Consider the following 22,382-nt stretch of genomic DNA (forward strand, 5'->3'; position numbering starts at 1 on the left):
GTGACGCTGGAATGTTATTAACTAATTTTGCATCTTCTGCATCCACTTGGGTCCAGCCCCTGCATCACCCACCTGAACCAGTAAGTCTGGCTCCTGCTCACCATGCCCCCTATGGTCTCTCCTCCCTGCAGCAACCAGAGGGCACCCGTGAGCACCTGAATCAGCTCCTCTCTACCCTACCCACAGCCCTCCAGGGCTCCCACCTCCCTGGGGTAAAAGCCCAAGTCCTTCCCAAGGCCCACAAGACCCTGCATGACCTGTCCTGTTCCCTCCTTTCCCTCTCCTCCTCCCTTTCTCCCCCTCACTCACTCCACAGGGACCTCTTCACTGTTCCTGCAACATATCAGGCACCATCCTGCCTCAGGACCTTTGCACAGGCTATATATACCCTCTGTTTGGGACCCCCTTCTTTCACATGTCCCCATAGTTTTCTCTCTCTCATCATTCAGGTCTCAACTCAAATTTCACCTTCTCAGAGGGACTCCCCTTGATCATCCCAGCTAAAGTTGCATCCCCTTACGTCATCACTTTTTCCCCATATCACCCTGTTTCAGTACTGCCTGTCATTTACCGCTATTTGAAATGATCACTTTTTGTTCACTGGCTTGCATATTCTCTCTCCAGCTTCCAGCAGCTCCAAGAAAGTGGGAGATATTGTCACTCCTGTTCTCTGCTGGGTCTCTGGTGTTTAGAACAGGGCCAGGCACACAGTGATCATCAGTGTTTGTGGAATGAATGAATGACGCAAGGAGCAGGGTAAGGACACAGAGGTGGGCATCACAGAACTCGTGTTTAATTCCCAGCTCTCCTATGCACTGGCTGTGCGACCTTGGATCAGTTGCTTAATCTCTCTGGCCCTCTGTTTCCCATCTGTAAAATGGGAGTGACTAATGAAATAATTCAGAGACTGTGGCTTGCACAGTGCCAGACAGCTAATTAGCACTCTCTAAATGAATCACTATTCCCAGGACAGACAGTATCCCAATAGTAGGACCAAATGACCTTCATCTCAGAGACCTCACCAGATCAGGACACATGGATCAGCCTCTCTCTTTTTTAATGGCTGCATGCATTTCCATAAGATGCATGTTTCATGGTTTATCTACCACATCCCCACCTGCTAGACATATGTCACCAACTCCACAGGGCATGCTTTTGTTTTTAATTTTTGGCTGTGCTGGCTGGGTCTTCGTTACTGAGTGCAGGCTTTCTCTAGTTGCGGCAAGCAGGGGCTACTCTCTAGTTGCAGCGCGCAGGCTTCTCGTTGCGGTGGCTTCTCTTGTGGTGGAGCTTGGGCTCCAGTTCTGCAGGCTTCAATGGTTGTAGCACTTGGGCTCCGTAGTTGCAGTGCATGGGCTTAGTTGCTCCACAGCATGTGGGATCTTGCCAGACCAGGGATCCAGCCCATGTCCCCCGCATTGGTAACTGGACTGCCCAGGAAGCCCCAGGGCACACCTTTGAACACGAGTCTTTGCACACACGTGCAGCTGGTTCTCTGGGTTAATGGCCGAGGGCTGGAGCTGCTGCTCTGGGGTTTTCCTTAATACAGTCAGGCTGCACATCTGCGGTATATGAGTCCTGTTCTCCTCACCCCCATCAATACTTGATTTCATCCAATATTTTCCAACTCTCTCCCAATCCGATCAGTGCAAAGTAGAATCTCATTCTGGTTTGATTTTCCTGAGGCAGGACAGGATGTGCCATGTTGGGGAAATGGTGGCCTGTGTGGCTGGAGTAGAGTGAGCGAGGGGGAGAGGGGAGGAGGGGAGGGCAGGAAGGGGATGAAGACAAGTTGTGTGGTGCAGTGGTTAGGCACATAGCCTTGAGAGCTAGACCATCCTGGGTTCAAGTCCTGGATATGCTTCTCAACAGTTGGGTGGCCTTGGGATCAGAGAGCCCAGAAAGGAGCATAGCATCCTCAAGCCTCGGTTTCCTCATTTGCCAGATGGAATTGATGATACTGTATCTGCTTCATAGAATAGAGGAGGGTCTCTGAACAGGGAAGGGAAGAGGTTTCATCTATGACTTCTTTTAAAAAAAAACTCTCTTGGGCTGCCAGGGGCCAGAGAGGGAAGCCAGGAAGCCAGAGGGGGCTGGGGTGGTCTGAAGACAAGAGATGACAGTTTCTGATGAGGGTCAATAATGCCATCCTTGGCTGGGCTTGTCAGGTCCTCGTCCTGAAACCCCTGTGGTCGTGTAGACCTCATTATTTCCATTCTACAGGCAAGAAAACCAAGATCATGGCGTATTAGTGATACAGCAGATAATGATGGAGTCAGGACCATCCCCCACTCCCCAGCTTTACCCAGGCTTCCTTTCTCCCTCTACTTTCTTTAAGAACAAGGATGTACTGATGTTGTTTATCCTCGCTCTGACCACAGAAGGAACATCATTCACTGTAGGAAATTTAGAAAATCTCAATACACTAAAAAGAAGATATAAAGCCTGGCTGTTATCTTGCCCAGGGTGCCAACTTCTAAGTGTGCTTCCTTTTAGTCTTTTTTTCTATGCAATTATACAATTGTAATTTGTTTCATGGCAACATAGTGTTTTTTTTTTTCAAATTCATCCTCTATTGTTAAGCATTTAGGTTGTATCTAATGTGTTGCTATTATAGACTAGGAAATAACACCCTGGTAGCTACTTGTAAGTTCCCATCCACAACTATTTTCTTGGGAAAATTGTCCTGGAACAACTAATAAGAGCTCGGATATATAAATTCTTTCTTTTCTTCCTCTCTCGCTCCCTCTTTTTCTTTTCCCTTCCTTCTTTTTATTTTCCTTCTCTTTTACAAATTAAAAACAACTTTATTGGAAATATTGGTATAAGCCTCTTTATATAAGTACATTTTTACATGCAAAAAGAAAAACGGAAAGAAATGGACACATCCTTTTAGCAAAATGTCATGGTGGAGATTCTTGATACAAAATGCTGGGTGATTAAATCCTTCCTGGTAGTGACTCCACTGAATGAGATGACCCTATTTCTTTCCTGTCCTTAGAAATGTATTGTTCACTTGTTGATTATGGATCCTCAGATGTACCCAGGATTTCCTTCTGTGAAGTTCCTAGTCTGAGATTTTTATCTAGACAATTTCACATCATCCGTTAACTCCAGGGCTGCGCTCTCTTTGCTTTTCTTCTTTCAATTTTTATTAAGGTGAAATTCACATAAGCGTCCTGAGATTTGGGAAGTACCCTTTCGATGCAGATTACCCCGTCCTTAGATATCCTAGCCCTCCTCCCCCCATAACCACTGTTACTATTTTGATGGTTTTCCTGTCAGTCTTTTTTCCCCCATGCACATGGGCACATGGTCTGGCTACACCTGGTTTGCTTCGGCCCTCATTACAAAATCAATTGGTTAATTGCTGAAGCCAGGGCAGGGTATTTCGTCTGTGATGTCTGTGTCTCTGCAGTGTCTCTGGTGCCCTGGACAGCCCGCCACACAGTAGGGGCTTGGTAAATACTTATTGGATTATTTTCAACCCAGCATGCTGCCATTTATGGTACCTTCTCTATGTGACTGAATATACGTGTGAAATAACCAGTCCAGGTGAGGAAACTGAGGTTTGGTCTGGGAAATTGACCGAACCAAGTGGAGAACTTGAGGCCTGGAGAGGGGAGCAAAGGGAGAGTTTCCAGGGGAGGAGGCCCATGACACCCCTCTGCCTGGCCAGGAGGAAGGTTCTGTGACTCAGTGTTAACTCTGCAGAAAGGCGAGAGGAGATAATGGTAAATCTTCCTGTGCTGAAAATTAATAGGGAGGAACTTTATTTCAGTGGCCCGTACCTCTCCCCATACTCCCCCTCCCCCAGACCACAAACAGGATGGAGTGGGAGGAGGGAATTTGAAGACAGCATCGGAGGTGGGGACAGAATGTGGGGTCCAGACTCAACGGTATCAGGGATGTTCTCCCTAGAGGGGCAGCGAGAAAACAGAGTCCCATACCTGTGTGGAGGGAGGAGAAACCCAGGCTCAGAGCAGAGGGCACAAGACGCCCCCACCCCCGCCGCCAGCCCCATATCAACCACTAGGGTCCTCCATGTGGGGGCCACTCATTTGGGTGAAACCTCTGATCCCAGCCCCCCATCTCCAGGCAGAGTGCCTGACCTCAGTTTAGCACTCGGTCATCATCAACTGGAGCTGCCTGGGATCAGGTGTGCGTGTGTGTGTGTGTGTGTGTGTGTGCACGCGCACACACATTCATGCACCAGGTTATGAGCAAAGACACTCACTCAGTGATGGGTAGTTGGTGCTCAGGTGGACTTGAGACCAGAGCCTGTAATTTTTCAACTTGCAGGTATTTCTCCCTTTCTCTCTCTCTCTTTCCTTCCCTCAGAACCATTTAAACGATTACAAAGATGCTATTTTTATCTGGGGGGGAAAATTCAATTATAGACATTGACCTTTACATATTCTTTCCAGGCTCACATGCTGCTGGCCCAGAGTGCGAGAGGCTTCCGTGAATGTACTCATAAAAGAAAACGTCCTCCAAGTCAGAAACTCAAGATGTGAGGGGAAGCGCAGAGGCCAAAGGTGGAGGGCCAAGCTCGTGGGATGGCAGGCTCAGCATCACAGCCCCCAGGGAGACCTGGGAGGAAGGTATTCCCTTTTATTTTGCTGTTGCCACACTTTGGGGCTGAGTCAGAAAAGTCTGGCCTGCACTGCTTATGGACGCGGTCTTTTCATGGGTTACCTGGTCGCTCAATCATGTCCTACTCTTTGTGACCCCATGGACTGTAGCTTGCCAGGCTGCTCTGTCCATGCAAGAATACTGGAGTGGGTTGCCATTTCCTCCTCCAGGGGATCTTCGTGATCCAGGGATTAAGCCCATGTCTCCTGAATCTCTTGCATTGGCAGGCAGATTCTTTACCACTGAGCCACCTGGGAACCCCCACGGGTTACCCACCTGTCCTTAACAGGCAAGAGTACTGGAGTGGGTTGCCATCGCCTTCTCCGCCAAGAGCTGATACTGTACATTAAAAAACAAACTGGTAAAATGTATGGTGGGTGAGCAAAGGAAAACAAAATCAACCCACAAAAGGATGAAGATGTGTGGGAAAGTCAATCTTAAACAAGGTGTTCATGGCAGGGCTCAGGCAGAGGTTGGCATCTGAGTAGAGACCAAAGGCATTTGAAGCAGTCACAGAGGGCACAGCCTATGAAAATGTCCTGGGGCAGCTCCATGCCCTGACCTGGAGGAACAGCGAGGAGGCCTGTGTGGCTGGAGCAGGGGGAGAGAGGGACGAAGCAAGGGTAGGGACGGGACTGGAGCAGGTCATGCAGGACAGATTTGGGGCTATTACCCCAAGGGAGGTGGGAGCTGGAGGGCTGTGGGCAGACAAGGGGCGGGGCCCGACTCGGGCACTCACGGGCGCTCTCTCGTGGCTGATGTGGGGAGGACTGGGCAGCAAGGATGGAAAGGAGAGGAACTAGGGTGGAGGCAGCCGCACTGGTCCAAGGTGCCAGTGACGGAGCTGGACCGGAGGATATAGGAGATGGAGAAGTGGACACTCTCTGGGTAGATTGTGGATACAGAACCAAGGCAGTTTGCTAACGGATGGGCTGTGAGGGGTGGGGGAAAGAGGAAAGCTGAGGATGATGCTAGCGTGTCTGAATTGAGCACCTGTATGGTTGGAGCTGCCATCAGCTGAGATGGAAGGATGAGGGAGGAACAAGTTTGTGTGTGGGGGGGTGAGCATCAAGATTTGACTTTGATGTGTTATTAGGTTCCCACATGGAGATGTAGGAGTTAGGGGCAGAGATGCCTTTTGAAGATGTAAATCTGGTGGTCAGTGACTGGAAGACCATATCTGAGTCCATGGGGTAGAACGTGGGATTGGGGAGAGAGAAGAATGCATGTCGTTGTTCATTCGCTAAGTTGTGTCTGACTCTTTGCAACCCTGTGGACTGCAGCACGCCAAGCCTTCCCTGTCCTTCACTATCTCCCAGAGTTTGCTCAGATTCATGTCCAGTGAGTCAGTGATGCCATCCAACCATCTTATCCTGCACCCCCTCTTCTCCTTTCACCCTCAATCTTTCCCAGCATCAGGGTCTTTTCCAATGAGTTGGCTCTTCGCATCAGGTGGCCAATGCATTGGAACAGGTTGGGGACCCCTGGCTAAAGCACTTAGCATATGCTTAATAAGTACCAGCTATTATTATTTATATTACAGTCCCCACACATAACCACTGCTGACATTTTTCTATGCATAGAAACGGTCTGGGGATCCTAAGTGGGATCATATTGAAAATCATTTTCTCCCAAGGATATAAGAATAATCGTGAGATCTCCTAACCCGGAGCTGGGCATTTTGCATCCTGTTAAATTCCCCCAACAGCCCAAGACTGGAGTTTTGTTTTTTTAGTAGTCTTAATTCACAGAAGAGGAACAGGTCACAGGGTGTGAAGAAAGGCTGGATGCAGATCCACACCGGCCTGAGTCTAGAGCCTGAGGGTGAGCCAGGTCAGCCCCTGGGGAAGGAATGAGGTCCCTCCTGGGGCACCTGGCCAGGCTCCACCCCAGCCAGAGACTTCCTCCCGAAGTCATGGCAACTGGCTCCTTCGAGATGCTATTTAAGTCAAATAGGAGCCCGTTCTCACCCTCCACCCTCCCCTGAGAACTAAATGCCAGGAGGGTCCTCCCTCCCCACACCCCCCCACCCCCTGCCTTCATGCAAGCAAGGTGTTGTGGGAATACCTGTGGCCCAAGGGACTCAGTTTCCCCAGGTTGCGTCACTTGCTATGAGGCTGAGTCCATGGGGGATGTGGATGGGGGAGGGGAGGAGAAGGAAAGGGTGAGCTCACCAGCTCATGGATTGCAGATGCCAAGCACGGGCTGGGTGCCAGGTGCTCAGCACTCTCCACGCACCATCCATTCAATGTTTTAAAAATTTAGTCTTAGATATTTGTTTGTTTAGATAAAGATGAAATAGGGTATAGAAGTCAAGATGTGCTGCTAAGTTGCTTCAGTCATGTCTGACTCTTTGCCACCCCATGGACTGTAGCCTGCCATGCTCCTCTGTCCATGGGATTCTCCAGGCAAGAATACTGGAGCAGGTTGCCATTTCTTCCTCCACGGGATCTTCCCAATCCATGGGTTGAACCCGTGGTTTTTAGTCTCCTGTATTGGCAGGCAGATTCTTTACCATTAGTGCCACCTAGGAAGCCCTCAAGAAGTCGAGAGCATTGCTTAAATGGCACCTGCCTCATGCGAAGGCCTATTTTCAGCACCTGATGGGTTTTAATTTGTCATGAAAAAGTGAAAGTGTTAGTTGCTCAGTCGTGTCCGACTCTGTGACTCTACGGACTGTAGCCTGCCAGGCTTCTCTGTCTGTGGGATTTTCCTGGCACAAATACTGAAGTGGGTTGCCATTCCCTTCTCCAGGGGATCTTCCCGACCCAGGGATCGAACCCAGGTCTCCCACATTGCAGGCAGATCCTTTACCATTTGAGCCACCACGGAAACACGTCTTTGCCCAAACAGCCCTCTAAGGTTGATGTCATCTTTCCTGTTTTGTAGATAAGGCCACTGAGGCACAGAGAGTTTAAGTGATTTGCCCAAGGTCACACAGCCGGACTGAGATAGAGCTGGGTTTTTAGCCATCATGCTTTTCTGCCTTTCGAAGTACAAAAGAGTTCACAGAGGGAAAAATCTCCCTCCAGGATAGGTCATCCAGGGTCCATCCTGAGGCAGCCAGCTTTGTGCCTGTATTCCTTCCAGGGATGTTATGTGTACACAAAAGCACCTGTGGGTATATTTTTCTTCCCTTCTCGATTTTTTTTCACACACAAGTGTATGTACTCAAACGATATCCTGCACTTTCTTTGCTAATGCTTAGCCATATACCTTTGAGATCATTTCTTATGGGCACATGGATTCTCACTATTTATACACCTGCCGACCACTCCACTGAGAGAATAAACCAGGCTGGATTTTTTTTTTTTCTTTCTTTTATTGGGGTAAAATAGACGTAGTATAAAATTTACCATTTTAAACACTTAAGTGTGCATTTTAAAATGCACAGTTCAGTGATAGTGAGTATATTCATAAGGTTGTACAACCATCTCCCATGCTTACTTCCAGAACCTTCCTATCACCCCAAAAAGCAACCCCATCCCCATTAGTGATCACTCTCGCTTCCCCTCCCCCAGCCCCTGGCAACCACAAATCCATTCTCTGACTCTCTGGATTTGCCTGGATTCATATAAATGGAATCCTACAACATGTGGTCTTTTATGTCTGGCTTCTTTCAATGAACATAAGGTTTTCAAGGTTTATCCACATTGTACAATGTATCCATGCTTCATTTCTTCTGAAATTAAAAAATATACATTACAAAATATGTATAACAAAATTTATAGTTTTAACCATTTTTAAGTGTGTAATTCAGTGGCATTAAGTACATTCACACTGCCATGCAACCATGCCCACCATCCATCTCCAGAACCTTCTCATCTTTCCCAAACTGAAACTGTCCCCATTAAGCACTGACTCACCATCCCTTCCCCCAGCCCTTGGCCTGCACCATCTACTTCCCATCTCTATGGATCAGAAACTCTTTTAGGGACCTCCTGCAAGTGGAAACAGACAGTATTTATCTTTTTGCGTCTGGCTTATTTTATTTATAGTATTTTCGTGGTTCATCCGTATCGTAGCATGTGTCAGAATCTCCTTTTTTTTTTTTAAAGATGAATAATATTCCACTGTATGGATGGACCACATTTTGTTTATCCTTCACCTGTCGACGGACAATTGGGTTGTTTCTGCCTTTTGGCTTACCATGAATCATACTGCTATGAATACACGTGTACAAGTTTTTGTTGGAACGCCTGTTTGCAATTCTTTGGAATATGAAACAGACTGTTGTAACTGGTCCCTGTGGAGAGACACATAGGATGCTTTCCATGTTCTTTCTGCTCCTGGAGACACTGATGCGATCAAACATGCTTCCCAGCTCTGTGCCTTTGGCCAGTCACATTGTGTCTTGGTGTATCGGTTTTCCCACCTATAATTTGGGGCTAATAATACAGACTTTCTACTTCATAGGATTGTGAACAAATTAGATGTGCAAACTTCAACAAAGACCTTGGAACAGGGCCAAGGACATAGTAACTGCTCAATTAACATGAGTCCTCCTGGGATGTTCCGAGGCACCTCACTCTCCTTCCTCCCTACCTCCAATGTGTCAGCTTTTGAAACTCACAGTAAAGCGGTGGCTGGCTGATTGGATGTAGAGTGGCAGGAGGAGAAATGTGGCAAGGCGGGTGAGGGTTGGTATTTTGCAGGGGTGACGCCAGGCCAGGTGGCCACGCGGTCCTGGCCACACACAAGGGAGCTGTGCACACACTCCCACGCAGGTCCTCTGATGAGTGGGCGGGGCACGCGTCCAGATGGAGATGTCATGGCTGAGAATCAGTAGACGTTATGAGCCCATCTGCCTGCCTTTACAGGCAGGAGCAGGGACACACATAGGGGACACGAAGGCCCCCGTAATATCTGTACCCTGCACCCTTTCACTTAAACCCAGTTCGTTGGCCTCACAGAGGCAGCCAGAGAGGGACCGAGCAGGATGAAACTGGGCCCTGAGAGAGTGAATGAATGTGTGCATTGTTTGTTCATCCATCCATTCATTTTTTTGGCACTGTTCTAGGTGCTGGCACACATCAGGGAACAAGATCACCAACTCTGGGCTTACCACCTGGGTGGCTCATACACCGGTTTCACAGATGAACAAACTGAGGCTCAGAGGAAAACAGGGACTTGCCCAGGGTGACACGGCTGTAGCAGGAGAGGTGGACGTTGAACAGGTAAGTCATCCCTGACAAGTGCAGGAATTTTTCCATATGAGGATTGGAGCCAGGAAGAGAATGAATAGAGGTGAAGAATGTGCTCAAAAAGGGTGATCAGGGAAGGCTTCTAGTGGGGAGGTGACACTTAGGTTGAGGGCTCAGTAATGACAAGAGTTTGGGGAATAGTGTGTCAGGCAATACGCACAGCATGTACAAAGGCCCTGGGGCAGGACTGCACCTGGTGTGTTGGAGGACCAGTGAGGAGGCCTGAGTGCCTGGATCAGATTGAGGGAGAGGGAGAGAGGCAGGAGGCAGGGGAGGAATGTGGACTTTATTGAGAAGGCACTGGACCTGCCGAAGGGTTTGGTACAGGGGTGATCAAATCTGCTGATTGAGGTTTGTTTGTTTCTTTGCTTTGGGCTGCACTGGGTCTTCGCTGTGATGCACGGGCTTCTCGTTGCAGTGGCTTCTCTCACTGTGGAGCACAGCTCAGTAGTTGTGGTGCATGCATGTGGGATCTTAGTTCCCCGAGCAGGGATCAAACCTGTTGTCATGGTCTGTCCATGGGTTGCAAAAGAATTTCCAGATGTGAGGCAGAATGAGAAGAGAGTAAAATTTACTAAAGTGGGAGATGCTGTTAGAACCATGGGCTGGCTCAAGGGAGAGCTGAACCCTTTTGCAGGCTAGTAGCCAATTTTTATAGCCTCAAGACAGAGAATATTCCTACTGGAATGGTGATCATTTAGGATGCATAGGGTGGGTGAGTATTTTACCTAATATGGGGTCAGAGGACTGGCCAGTTTGGATCTGGAAGCTCATGGCAACAGTTGCGATGGGGCTTGGTCAGTTCCAGAGATCTTTGCCCTGTGACCTTGCTACAGGGCTCCACACCCATGTGCCCTGGCAAGTGGGATTCTTAACCACTGGACCACCAGGGAAGTTCCTGATTCAGATTTTAAAGGGACTCCTTTGACTGCTGTGTGTGTGAAATAGGCTGACAGGTGCAATTCACTCATTCATTCATTCTTGAGTCTCTCACTGAACAAGCACCATCTGCAGCCATGATCTGCAGACGAGTGAGCAGGATCCAAGACAAGCGGGGTCACTGATCCAAAGTCACACCGTACATGGGTGGCGCAGATGTGTTTTGAGCCTAAGCTAGGCGGGCAGGCCGGTGTTCTGGTACGTGAGTGACTGGAATGCTCATGGAGGTCACTCCCTGGACAGGTGGGAATTTCATTATGATGCATGGAAGGAGCCACAGGTGGCTCCAACAGGTGACTGGAGCTTCGATGGTAGATGCACAGGGAGGGGCGTATAAGTCAGCCTAGGTGAGGGGATGTCATCAAAGGGGGCTTCCTTGAAGGGATGACTTTGAAGCTGAGACTTGAAGGTGAACGAGTCCACCAGGTGAAGGGAGGGGAAACGCATCTGGGGCAAAAGAAACAGCATGTGCAAAGACCTGGAGGTGAGACCAAGGATGGTCTGTGTTGAGACATGAAGCAGGTCCAGGGGCTCTGAGTTTAGCCTAGACAGCGGGTCAGACGGGGAGGGGAATGAAGAGGAAGAGAATAGCTCAGGCGCTCCTGGGTGGTGCAGTTGGATTTAATCTGAGGGCAAAAGCAGCCACAGAAGGATATAAGCAGAGGAGGGAGAGGAGCGGGTGTGTTTTGTGTGTGTGTGTGTGTCTTTATAATTAATTAGCTAATCTATCTGGGGCGGTGCTGGGTCTTTGTTGCTGCACTTTCTCTAGCTGCAGTGCTTGGGCTTCTCCTTGCAGTGACTTCTCTTGTTGTGGAGCACGGGCCCTAAGGCACCTGGGCTTCAGTGGTTGTGGCGCACGGGCTTAGTTGCCTCAAGGCATGTGGGATCTTCCTGGACCAGGGATTGAACCTGTGTCCCCTACATTGACAGGAGGATTCTCAACCACTGACCACCAAGGAAGCGTGAGGGTTTGTGTTTTTAAATGTCCCTCTGCCTGCTGAGTGGGGGACGGAGTGCTGGGGTGGGAGTCAAGGGGCCAGGATGGGAGTGGGGAGGGAGCCAGGAGGGGCTGCGTCCTGGTCCCTAGGTTGGTGGAACTGTCTCCCTCACAGTTATCACCTTCCACAGCCACCCCTGGGCCAGGCCCCAGCATATGCATTTGTGATGCCCCTCCCCCGCACCGCATCACAGTATCCCAAGATCCCTCCAGTCTGTGCCAAGTAACAGAGCAGGCAGTCCCAGCCACCTGCAGACATAAATGCTGATGGCAGGACACCAGGCCAAGAGCTGGGAGGCAGCCAGACATAGGGATGGACCCCCCTCCAGTTGGCAAGAAGCACCCTCCCTGGTGGGCCCAGGTTGGGGGGAAGCCAGTGAAGACCAGGTGTGGGAACCTCTCTCCCCACTCCCCCAGCCCTGCCTCCATGAGAGTCCCGGGCCATCTGTCCTTGTGCCCACTTTGTCTCATGCGCGCCATCACCAGGTGGGGGCATGTCTGTGGGTGGTGGATGCCAAGGCTTTGGTAGTTCTGGGGACAGAACCCAGGTGCAAGACACAGCTGAGGGTATCCGCCAAGGTCTGGAGGATAGAGTTGGAACCCACCCTGGGGCCGAGACTGGAAATAAAACGGATTTGGCTTCAGAACCTGAGCAACAGCAAGGGGGTCCTGGAGAGGCCGACGTCCACCACGGCCAAGTCCTACTGCACAGCAGGCATGTCACACGTGGCCCCTCATACAATCCACAGAATAAATCCATAGGGCAAGACTTCTGTTCCTTCTTTGCAGAGGATCAATGAAGCTCAGTAAGAAAGAAACTTGCCCAAAGTCACACTGGGAGGAAGTAGTCTGGCCAAAATTTGAATCCTGTCTGTCTTGGTTCAGGATCTTCCCTACTGTCCTTTCCAGGAGGGTGTGGAGAATTTTCTTTGAGCAGAAACAGCCTCTTAACCCTGGACAGCAAATATGTAACATACAAACCACCATAGCCTATTCAGTTGCCTATGACAGACATCCCTAACCAATAACAGAACTCTATCACAAGGGGAGGCAAGACCCAGGCATCACCAACAGATTGCAGTACTCCTTTCCCTGCAGAACTGGGACTCGGGCTCAGAATCCTTCTTAACACAGACCCCAGGCAGAAACCCCCCACCCATGAGCAGATATGCAGTCGGGGTTGTGGGATAAACACAGGTTGGCTTTTTTCAGGAAATGTTGCTTCTTCATCTGCCAGATTGACATTCTTAAGCCACAAGTGGAATCCCTTTCCAGCTAAAAATCCCTTCAGTTTCTTCTCAGTGCCCCAAGGATGAAATCCAAACTCCTTGCCCTGCCTTTCCCCTTGCTATTCCTGCTTTTATGTCTTTGTAGCAACTGTCAGATCTGCAATGATCATCTTTATTCCGCAGTTTGCTTGTCCCTCCCCTAAGGCAGAGGTATGTTCTATGTGCTTTGGGACTCTCACTCCAAACTCCCAGAGGAAAGAATCTGATAGATTCAGCCTACCTCCATGGTCCAATCTTTTAAAACAGGAGGGTGGGGTAACACTGTGAATGAGGCAGAATGTGTGAGTGGGATGAGCTTGCCTACATGCAATGCTATGGATTGTAGCCCACCAGGCTCCTCTGTCCAGGGGATTTCCCCAGGCAAGAATACTGGGTTGCCATTTCCTCCTCCAGGGCATCTTCCTGACCCAGGGAATGAACCTGGGTCTCTTGCATTGACAGGCAGATTTTTTACTGCTGAGCTACCAGGGAAGCCTCAAGTGGTAAGAATGGGTAGGAGCAATTCTCAGGAAAAGCCCGTGGGCTGGGCAGATTCCTCAGATAGGTATTACAAAACAACAACAAAAACAGTAAGAAGAGCTACTGATAGCAGCAAATAATCACAGCCAATATTAAATGTTTAACAGTAAAATATGACCTGTACTTGGCAGAGAGGGTAACTGAGGCACAAAGAGGGTGAGCAATGTACCCAAGGTCACATAGTGGGCACTTGGGTGTGCACTACAAACCTCCCTCCCCAGGAGGGTTAACATCTGTGCAAGACCCCACATGTAACAGGCAACAGGGCGTGAGAATCCCTTCTCCTGAGGGCTGAGCCCCTCTCCTTCTTATGTCCTGGGAGGGTTCCAAGGACAGTTCCTTCCCCACAGCATCTCACATCCTCTGTGACCTTCACTCAATCTTGGCATGGCTCCGGGAACACGTAGGGCTTCAACTCCGGAGCAATTACAGTCTCTTTGTGGCCGCCCTGCCCCAGCAGTTCTGGAGGGCCCGGCACCCACAGCTGTGGGTAAAGTTTGTGTGTTGAGGACAGGAAGTGTCTATCTTTACATTCCAGCATTAACAAGCCTTGATCTTATTGAAATGGCATTTTCTTTCTCCTCCTAATACGCAAGAATGTATTTTTTTTAGCTCTTCCGCCATCACTTGATTCTCAAGTCTGAATTGTCTGAAGGCTTAAAACACTTCTGACTGCATCAACACATTTTAACATTTTCCACTCCTGAATGAGAAAAGCTGAAAAAGGAAGGGGAAAAAAAAAGGGTGCAAACATTTTTTATTGTATTAAGAGGAGTACGAAGTGTAAAAGCAGGGAGGTGATGGTGCTGTTTATCTGTTTGCAGCCTCACTAACAGGAATGTATTCAATTAAAAAAAACCCAACCCTCTGGTAAACTGGAACATAGGGAAGAAACAGGCGAAATGGTGTATAACACAAGTCCTTCATTGTTTTCATTCACAAGCATTTATCAAGCACTTAGTATGTGTCAGGTGCTGTCCAAGGTGCTGTGGCTACAAGTATGAAAAAGCAGTTGAAAAGTCCTGCTGTCGTGGCAGGATGTGTGGGAAGACAGATGTTAAGCAGTTAATTACATAATTAACCATCACAGTTAATGATTTAAATGCAAACTGAGAAGGGAGGGAGTTGAGCGGAGGACTTCTCAGCTGCCATAGAGAGGATGATAAACCAAGCACAGGGAAGGGCATGCTTGACAGAGGGAACAACATATGCAAAGGCCATGAGTCAGGAAGGATCTCCTTGTGGTGGAGAGGGAGTGGACAGAGCAGACAGAGGTTGGCTGGGTCCTGGGGAGGGGCTTACTCTGGGGAGTCCAGGGATGTTCTTAAGGAGGGTCAGATTTGGAGCATGCAAGTAGTAAGTAGTGGACCAACAGTTGAAAAGAACAGCATTTATTTGACAAATGTTTATTGAACATACGCTCTTTGCCACACTCTGAGCTGGGCATGGGGACCATAGGGTTAACCAGGATAGGGTATGTTGCCTTCTTTTTTTTTTTACAAATGAGGAAACAGAGGCTCCAAGGTATATCATGACTTGCCCAGGGCCACAGAACTGCCAAGAGGCAGGTGTGTCTGACTCCAAACCCTGGGACCCACCTATTCTCCAATTCTGCTCCTTAGAGTGAAAGTTGAAAGGCTACCTGGAGGTGGAGGAGAGGAAGTGGGGAAGGTGGGAGGACGGAGGAGAAGGAGGGGGAAGAGGGACACATATTCTGAGCAGTCCCCAGAGAGCAGGACCAGGGCCAAAGGAGGGAGGTTAAAGGCAGAGGACGGAGACCAGACGGATTAAAGGGAAAAACTCACTCTTGGCCACCCCAAGAGTGCTTGGCGCCACCCCAAAGCAAGGCAGCTCTCTCATACAGGAAGTGAGGGTCCCATCGCTGAGAGTATGCAAGGCTGGCCTGTGTCAGGGGGAGTTTCTGCTCTGGGAAATCTACTGACCTTCCAAGCTACTCAAGAGGCTGAATGCAAGGGCAGAGGGGACCCTTAACCCAAGACATCAGGGCAGCCTTGGTTCAACTTGACTCAGTGAAGCCTGGCTGTGTTCAGCCTCTGTATGCTTCAGCCATAAACTGGGAGCAGTATCAGCACACTCCTTCCAGGGCTTCAAAGGATCACCAGAAAGGGTAGGGAATGGAGTCTGGAACAGAATGTACACAGGAAATGCCATTTCTGGTGAGATCTCCAGCCCCGGTCACTGGGGGCACTGTGTTATCACCGGGCGCTCCGCATGCACCGAGAGTGGCTGGGAGCAGGCGGTGGGCCTCTAGGAGTGATGTCGTTGATGTCTCTGGTTTAGCCCTCTGGGGATTCTTGTTCGAGAGCTCATGGTGGAGCAGGTGCTTGGTTACTGAGGCTGCCCTGCCTGGGGCCGGGCACACCTCCACAGCACCTGGGGCAGCAGCCACAGGAGCCTTACCCTAACCCTAGTCCTCTATTATCTGGGTTGATAATACAAATGTGTCCCCATCCAGTCCCTGCAGGTTCCCTAGGCCCCAGAAAGACTGCAAGGGAAACATGGCCAAGGGTCACTCTGTTTCCTAAGTCTGTCCTCTATCTGGTTATTTCTCCTCCTAAGCTGCCTGCACCCTGACCTGCCCCCACTTCCGCCCCCCACCCCGACCCCTACCCCCAGCATCATCACTCACCTGGACTGGCACAATCACCTTCCCTTTCCTTGGTCCCCCAGCTCCCTCCCACCCTCACCCTTTACAGTCTTTTCTCCCTACAACAGCCAGAGGGAGCCCGTGAGCACATGAGTCAGGCCCCGCCCCTTTCTCTGCTAACAGCCCTCCTGGCCCCCGCCTCGCTTCAGGTAAAGCCTGAGTCCTCCACGACCCCTTCCCTGGACCTGCCCCTTCCCCTCCCTGCCCTCCTCCTCCTTCTCTCCCCCTCACTCCAGGCCCAGTCCTGCCCCAGGGCCTTTGCACTGACTGTTCCCTTTGCTCAGGATGTTCTTCATCCGAGGCCTTCAGACCTTTGTTCATCACAGCATGGCCTTCCTTCAGCACCTGATTTAAAATTGCACCCCAGCCCTTCTCCTCTCCTGCTTACTTTTCCATCCTTACTGCTTCCCACCATGCATTTATTTATCTGGTTTTACGTTCATCTCCTGTTAAAAAGTCAGCCCAAGATTGTCACTTATTTTGTTCCCTCTCTGGCACAGTAGGTGCCCAATACGTACGTTTCAGATGCATGAATAAACTATGACCCTGAGTCAAATCTGGGGCCTTGGGACTTCCCTGGTTGTCCAGTGGTTAAGATTCCATGTTTCCACTGCAGGGGGTGAGGGTTCGATCCCTGGTCAGGGAACTAAGATCCTTCATGCCATCCAGTGTGGCCCAAAATTTAATCATACACTTGGGACCCTTAACCCAGCCCTTCCTGTCTCAAGTTATGTGAATGCTAGGACATCCCTTCCCTCTCTGAGCCTCAATATGCTCCCCTGTGAAATGGGCAGAAGTCATTCATCTTACTCCAGGATGATAATGATTCCTGGTACTTGGTGACACAGGAAGCTCTCAGCAACAGCCTAGCACATAGTAGGTGCTCATCAGATGGACTCTCATCCTGTGTCAGCGACTCTCCCCTATCCCTCAGCAGGCAGCCTGCTTCCAGCTCAGAAATGCCCCCGTCTTTCAGTTTCTTTCAGTTCAGCAAAGTCACAACAGTATTGGAGGGCAAGGGCGGTGACCATATCCTGGGGACCTGTGAGCAGTGTCTGAAATGCTATAGCCCCCCTGAGTTTCATGAGCACAGGAAAAGCGCCCCTCCCCTCCAGAGTCCCAGAGTGCCAGGCACCAGGAGAGGCGCTCCACGGGTAAGTGGGACGCCAGGCAAGAGGATTTATTTAGCACTTCCCATTTTATCCTGCGCCACATCTCTGCTGCCAGGACGATCCCACTCGTGGTCGGGTGGGAGCCAGCGAGGGTGGGGTGAGAGGGCTAGGCTCCAGCCCTGCCGGGACATCTATGTCCCCTGTGTGTCCTCCCCGCTGTGTGTCCTGGCTAAGCCACGTACCCTCTCCAAGGCCTGGTTTCCTTGAGAGGTGTGAACAGCCAACACTATGACATCTGTTAAGTGCCTACTATGCACAGGATTAAAGTTACATGGTGGTTAACCCAGGCTGGGTTGAATTTCTGCACCACTTCAATTTTTGGAAGACGGTACCATATGCCCAACCTGCAGTTCGGTAAACTGAGGACAGCTCCTGTGGTTGCAGGGGTGGGTGGGGGAGCGGAATCCCATCTCCGGTTGCCTGCACCTCTCTGGTTAGTTCATTATGGGAAGAAGGAATGTCCCTCTGACTGCCTGTCCCCAGCAGTTAGGGTGATCTGTGCCTCACTCCCGCCCATATACCCCCTCCCCGCCCCCTCCCCTGCTCAGACCCTGCTAGCTCTGCCCAGAAGAAGCCTTTCATTCACCTCACCCCCTCCCCACCCTCCCCCCATCAAGCCCAGGCAGCAAGGCTGTAGTCTGTTCCCGAAATGCATCTGGGCATGGTATGCAAATGAAGTAAGTTAACCCTTTTCACACACAGGGATGGTCCCACACAGTCCACAGGTATTCAGCAAGCCCCAGAGTGTATGTGGCATCATGACATGGCTTAATGAGCACTCAGCTTTCAGAGTGATTTGGGGCTGTAAGAATCAGGAGGGCCTCCTGCAGGTGGAGGGCAGAAGTTGGCAAAACTGCGGGGTGCCAGGAAGGCACGCCAGGAGGTGGGATCAGCCTGGGAAACATCCGGAGGGAGGATCATTGGGAAAAGGAAAGAACATAGCCTTTGCAGTCAGGCTGATCTTGGTTCCATACTTGCCCCTAAGCTGGTGATATCACCTCCTGGAGCCTCAGTTTCCTCATTTGTAAAATAGGTGTCAGGGAGGCACATGCTGCTTGGGCATCACTGAATTTCATGGAGATAATCCAATCTGCACTGGACTTTACTGTTGTTTGTTTTAGTTACTAAGTCGTGTCTGTCTCTTTTGCAACCCCGTGGACTGTTGCTTGCCAGGCTCCTCTGTCCATGGGATTTTCCAGGCAAGAATACTGGAGCAGGTTGCCATTTCCTTCTCTAGGGGATCTTCCCAACCCAGGGATCAAACCTGCATCTCCTGCATTGACAGGTAGGTTCTTTACCACTGAGCCACTTGGGAAGCCCTGGACTTCAATCCTCTTCAAACATCGCTAGTGAGTAGTGCTTGACCTTTGATTACTTCATGTTTTCTTTCTTCCTTCCTTCCTTTCTTTTGTTTTGCCCTGTGGCATGTGGGATCTTAGTTCCCTGACTGGGGACCAAAACCATGCAGTGAAGATTCTTTACGGCCACTTGTTTGCTTCTAGGTAACCAAACTTTAGGCCTTCTCTGGTGGCTCAGTGGTAAAGAACCCACCTGCCAAGCCGGAGACGTGCATTCAATCCCTGGGTCAGGAAGATCCCGTGGAGAAGGAAATGGCAACCCACTCCAGTATTCTTGCCTGGGAAATCCATGGACTGAGGAGGCTGGCGGGCTACAGTCCATGGTGTCTCAAAGAGTTGAGCACGACTTAGCAACTAAAACAACAAAACCAAATTTCTTTTTAAAAAAGAAACATTAGACCACACCTCTCAAACATTAGACCTGGATGCAAGTGAAATGTATACACAAAGGCAAATCAAAGTAATAAGTCCAGTGAATAAGTAAGGCCAGAATACACAAAGAAAAAAGATGAAGACCCAGCCATGAAATTAACAAAATCCAGAGCAATGATCCGATCTGAACTGTGACCACCATTCTCAGACCCCCAGTTGGGCCAACTCTTTCCTTTTTGGAAAAAGTGTTGAGAGGATGTGAGCAGGCAGGCGTTTATGACTCAACTAGCACCACCCAAGACTTTCTCCTGGAAAAGAAAACCGAGATGTGAACAGCTTTGACCGGCCGGATTCCGTGGTGTTTCATGCTGTGAGTGTAGAACTTAAAATCCCCCTGGGGCCTCCCAGACGTCTGGATGCCACACCTGGGGACCCATGGTGATGGTGGTAGGAAGCCCCTGGCTTGGGGAGCTGAGGCAGGGGGTCTGGATGGCGAATCTATGTGTGTCCCAAGGTCCCTGACTCAGCAGAGCCCCCATCTGGTGGAACATCCTCTGTCCCTTAAAATCAGTAAGTCAAGAGGCCCCATCTGTATCAGGTAGGAGGTAACAGATGCCAGATTTGCAGACCGTCATTGAGTCCCCAGGTGTGTGCATGCGTGTGTGCTGAGTGTAGCCCTACCAGACTCCTCTGTCCATGGCGTTTTCCAGGAAAGAATACTGGAGTGGGTTGCCATGCCCTCCTCCAGGGGATCTTCCTGACCCAGGGACCAAACCCGAGTCTCCTGCTTGGCAGGCAGCTTCTTTACCATCAAGCCACCTGAGAAGCCCATCTATAAGAGCTTAAATAGAGAATGGCTGGGTTTGCAGAGTTAGGGAAAGCAGCTTGTGTGGATAGATGACAGTCGAACTCTAGCATAGCATTGTCTGTGGGCACCCAAAATAAAAAGCAACGTCCACATCCAGCCAGGGGGAACAGACAGGACAGACATACCACACCTCAGCCTCCCAACATGCTCCTTGAAAAGAATTTTATTTTGAAATGGTTATATATTCCCAGGGAGTTGCAAAGAGTACAAATAGGTCCATGTACCCTTTCCCCAGCTTCCCTAAGTGATCACATCTTCCATAATTATAGAATGTTTTCAGAATCAGGAAACGGAAATTCTACAATCCACTGATCTCTTCCATACTTTTCAGGTTTATATGTGTGTGTGTGTATGTGGTGTGTGCATAGTCTTTACCATTTTATCACACGTTCAGTTTTGTATAACCACAACCACCATCAATATTCAGAACTTGTCACCACAAAGAGAAAAATGCCATTTTAAGAGAATTATCTGAATAGCCCATCCATCCCACCGCTTGTTTCTTTTGGATGGTTGTGGTGACCTGGGTTTATAGATGTGCAAATATATGCATTTGCTCGTTTTAAATGAGCTCATTTCAGTTTATTTCCTTATAAGCTGAAAACATAGAAGGTGGAACATGATAATCAAACCTCTCCACAGGCATTTATCAAGAACAAATTATCCTATAGAGCCTCCCTCATGGGTCCATGCTACCTATCCTTTTTCATTGCTGTATACTACTCCCAGTTGGGTCGTACCTGGTTAGTTCATGCTTGTTCCCTTCTCTTGGATACTTGGATTCATTTCTTTATACTTCCCAAAATAATTACCTGTGACATGGCTTATTTGACCCTCACAGAAAGCCTGAGAGGGGTTGGTCTAATTATACCTGATTTCAGAGCAAAGAAACTGAGAATAACAAAGAGACCCATGGTTTGCTTAGAGTCGTGTAAGGCAGGGGTAGCATAGCCAAGAGTTTGTTTAATGTCTTTTAAATTTTATTTTAATTAATTATTTATTTTGGTTGTGCCCGGTGGCATGTGGGATCTTAGTTCCCCGACCTGGAATCAAGCCTACGTCCCCTGAAGTTGAACTGCAGAGTCTTAACCACTGGACCACCAGGGAAGTCCCTAATGTTTTATTATTTTTATTTTTTAATATTTTTAAATTGTCATTTATTCCATCTATGGTGAGTCTTGATTGTGGCACATGGGATCTTCAGTCTTTGTTGTAGCACGTGGGCTCTTCGGCTATGGTACATGGGACCTTTACTTGCAGCATGTGAACTCTTAGCTGTGGCATGTGGGATCTAGTTCCCAGATCTGGGATCAAACGCATGCCCCCTGCATTGGAAGTGCAGAGTCTTAACCCCAAGACCACACTGTCTTGATGCCTATAACTTGGCAATAAGTTTTGAAACTGGGAAGTGTAAGCCCCTCAACTTTGTTCTTTTTCAGGATTGTTTTGGCTATCCTGGGTCCCTCTAACTCCCATAAGAATTTTAGAATCTGCTTGTCAATTTCTGCAAAGAAGTCAAATGGGATTTTGATAAGGATTGGGTTGAACCTATAGGACAATTTGGGGAATATTGCCATCTTAGCAGTATCAAGTCTTCCAATCCATGAACATGGGATGTCTTTTCATTTGTTTGGGTCGTATGTAATTTCTTCCAGCACCACCTTGCTGTTTTCATAGTGTAAGTTTTGCATTTCTCAGTCAATGTATCTCTAAGTATTTTATTCTTTTTGATATGTTGCAAATGGAATTGGTTTCTTGATTTCATTTTTCTTGTTTATTGCCACTGCTTAGGAAATACAATGGATTTAGTGTATTGATCATGTATACGGCAGCCTTGCTGAACTTGTTTACTAGTTTTAATAGTTTTTTTTTTAAAGTGGATTCCTTAGGATTTTCTATCTACAAAATAATGTGCAAATAGAGATTGTTTTAAATCTTCATTTCCCATCTGGATGCCTGTCCTCTTGCCTAACTATCTGGCTATAACCTCTGGTACAGTGTTGAATAGGACTCGTGAGCAGGGACATCACTATCTCGTTCTTGATCTTAGAGGGATTAGAGAGACATCATTCAGTCTTTCATCATTAAGTATGATATTGCCGGTTGACATCCTTTATCAGGTCAAAGAAGTACCCTCTACACCTAGTTTGCTGAGTATTTTATCATGAAGGGATGTTGAATTTTAAATGTCGCAGCCAGGATTTGAAGCCATGTCTCTCTGACTCCAGACTCCTAATGATTACCTGATAAGCTAACTCAGAGGGACCCCCAAGGGAGCCCCACATTGAATGCAGAAAAGTGCAAGCTGTCAGCCAATGAGGTGTTTCCATCTGCCCCTTTTCTCTTTGGCATTTGAAGTGA

This window comes from Bos grunniens, chromosome 7, assembly GCF_055505025.1.
Source record: "Bos grunniens cultivar Pamir isolate PY7600 chromosome 7, Bosgru_T2T1.0, whole genome shotgun sequence".
Classification (NCBI taxonomy): domain Eukaryota; kingdom Metazoa; phylum Chordata; class Mammalia; order Artiodactyla; family Bovidae; genus Bos; species Bos grunniens.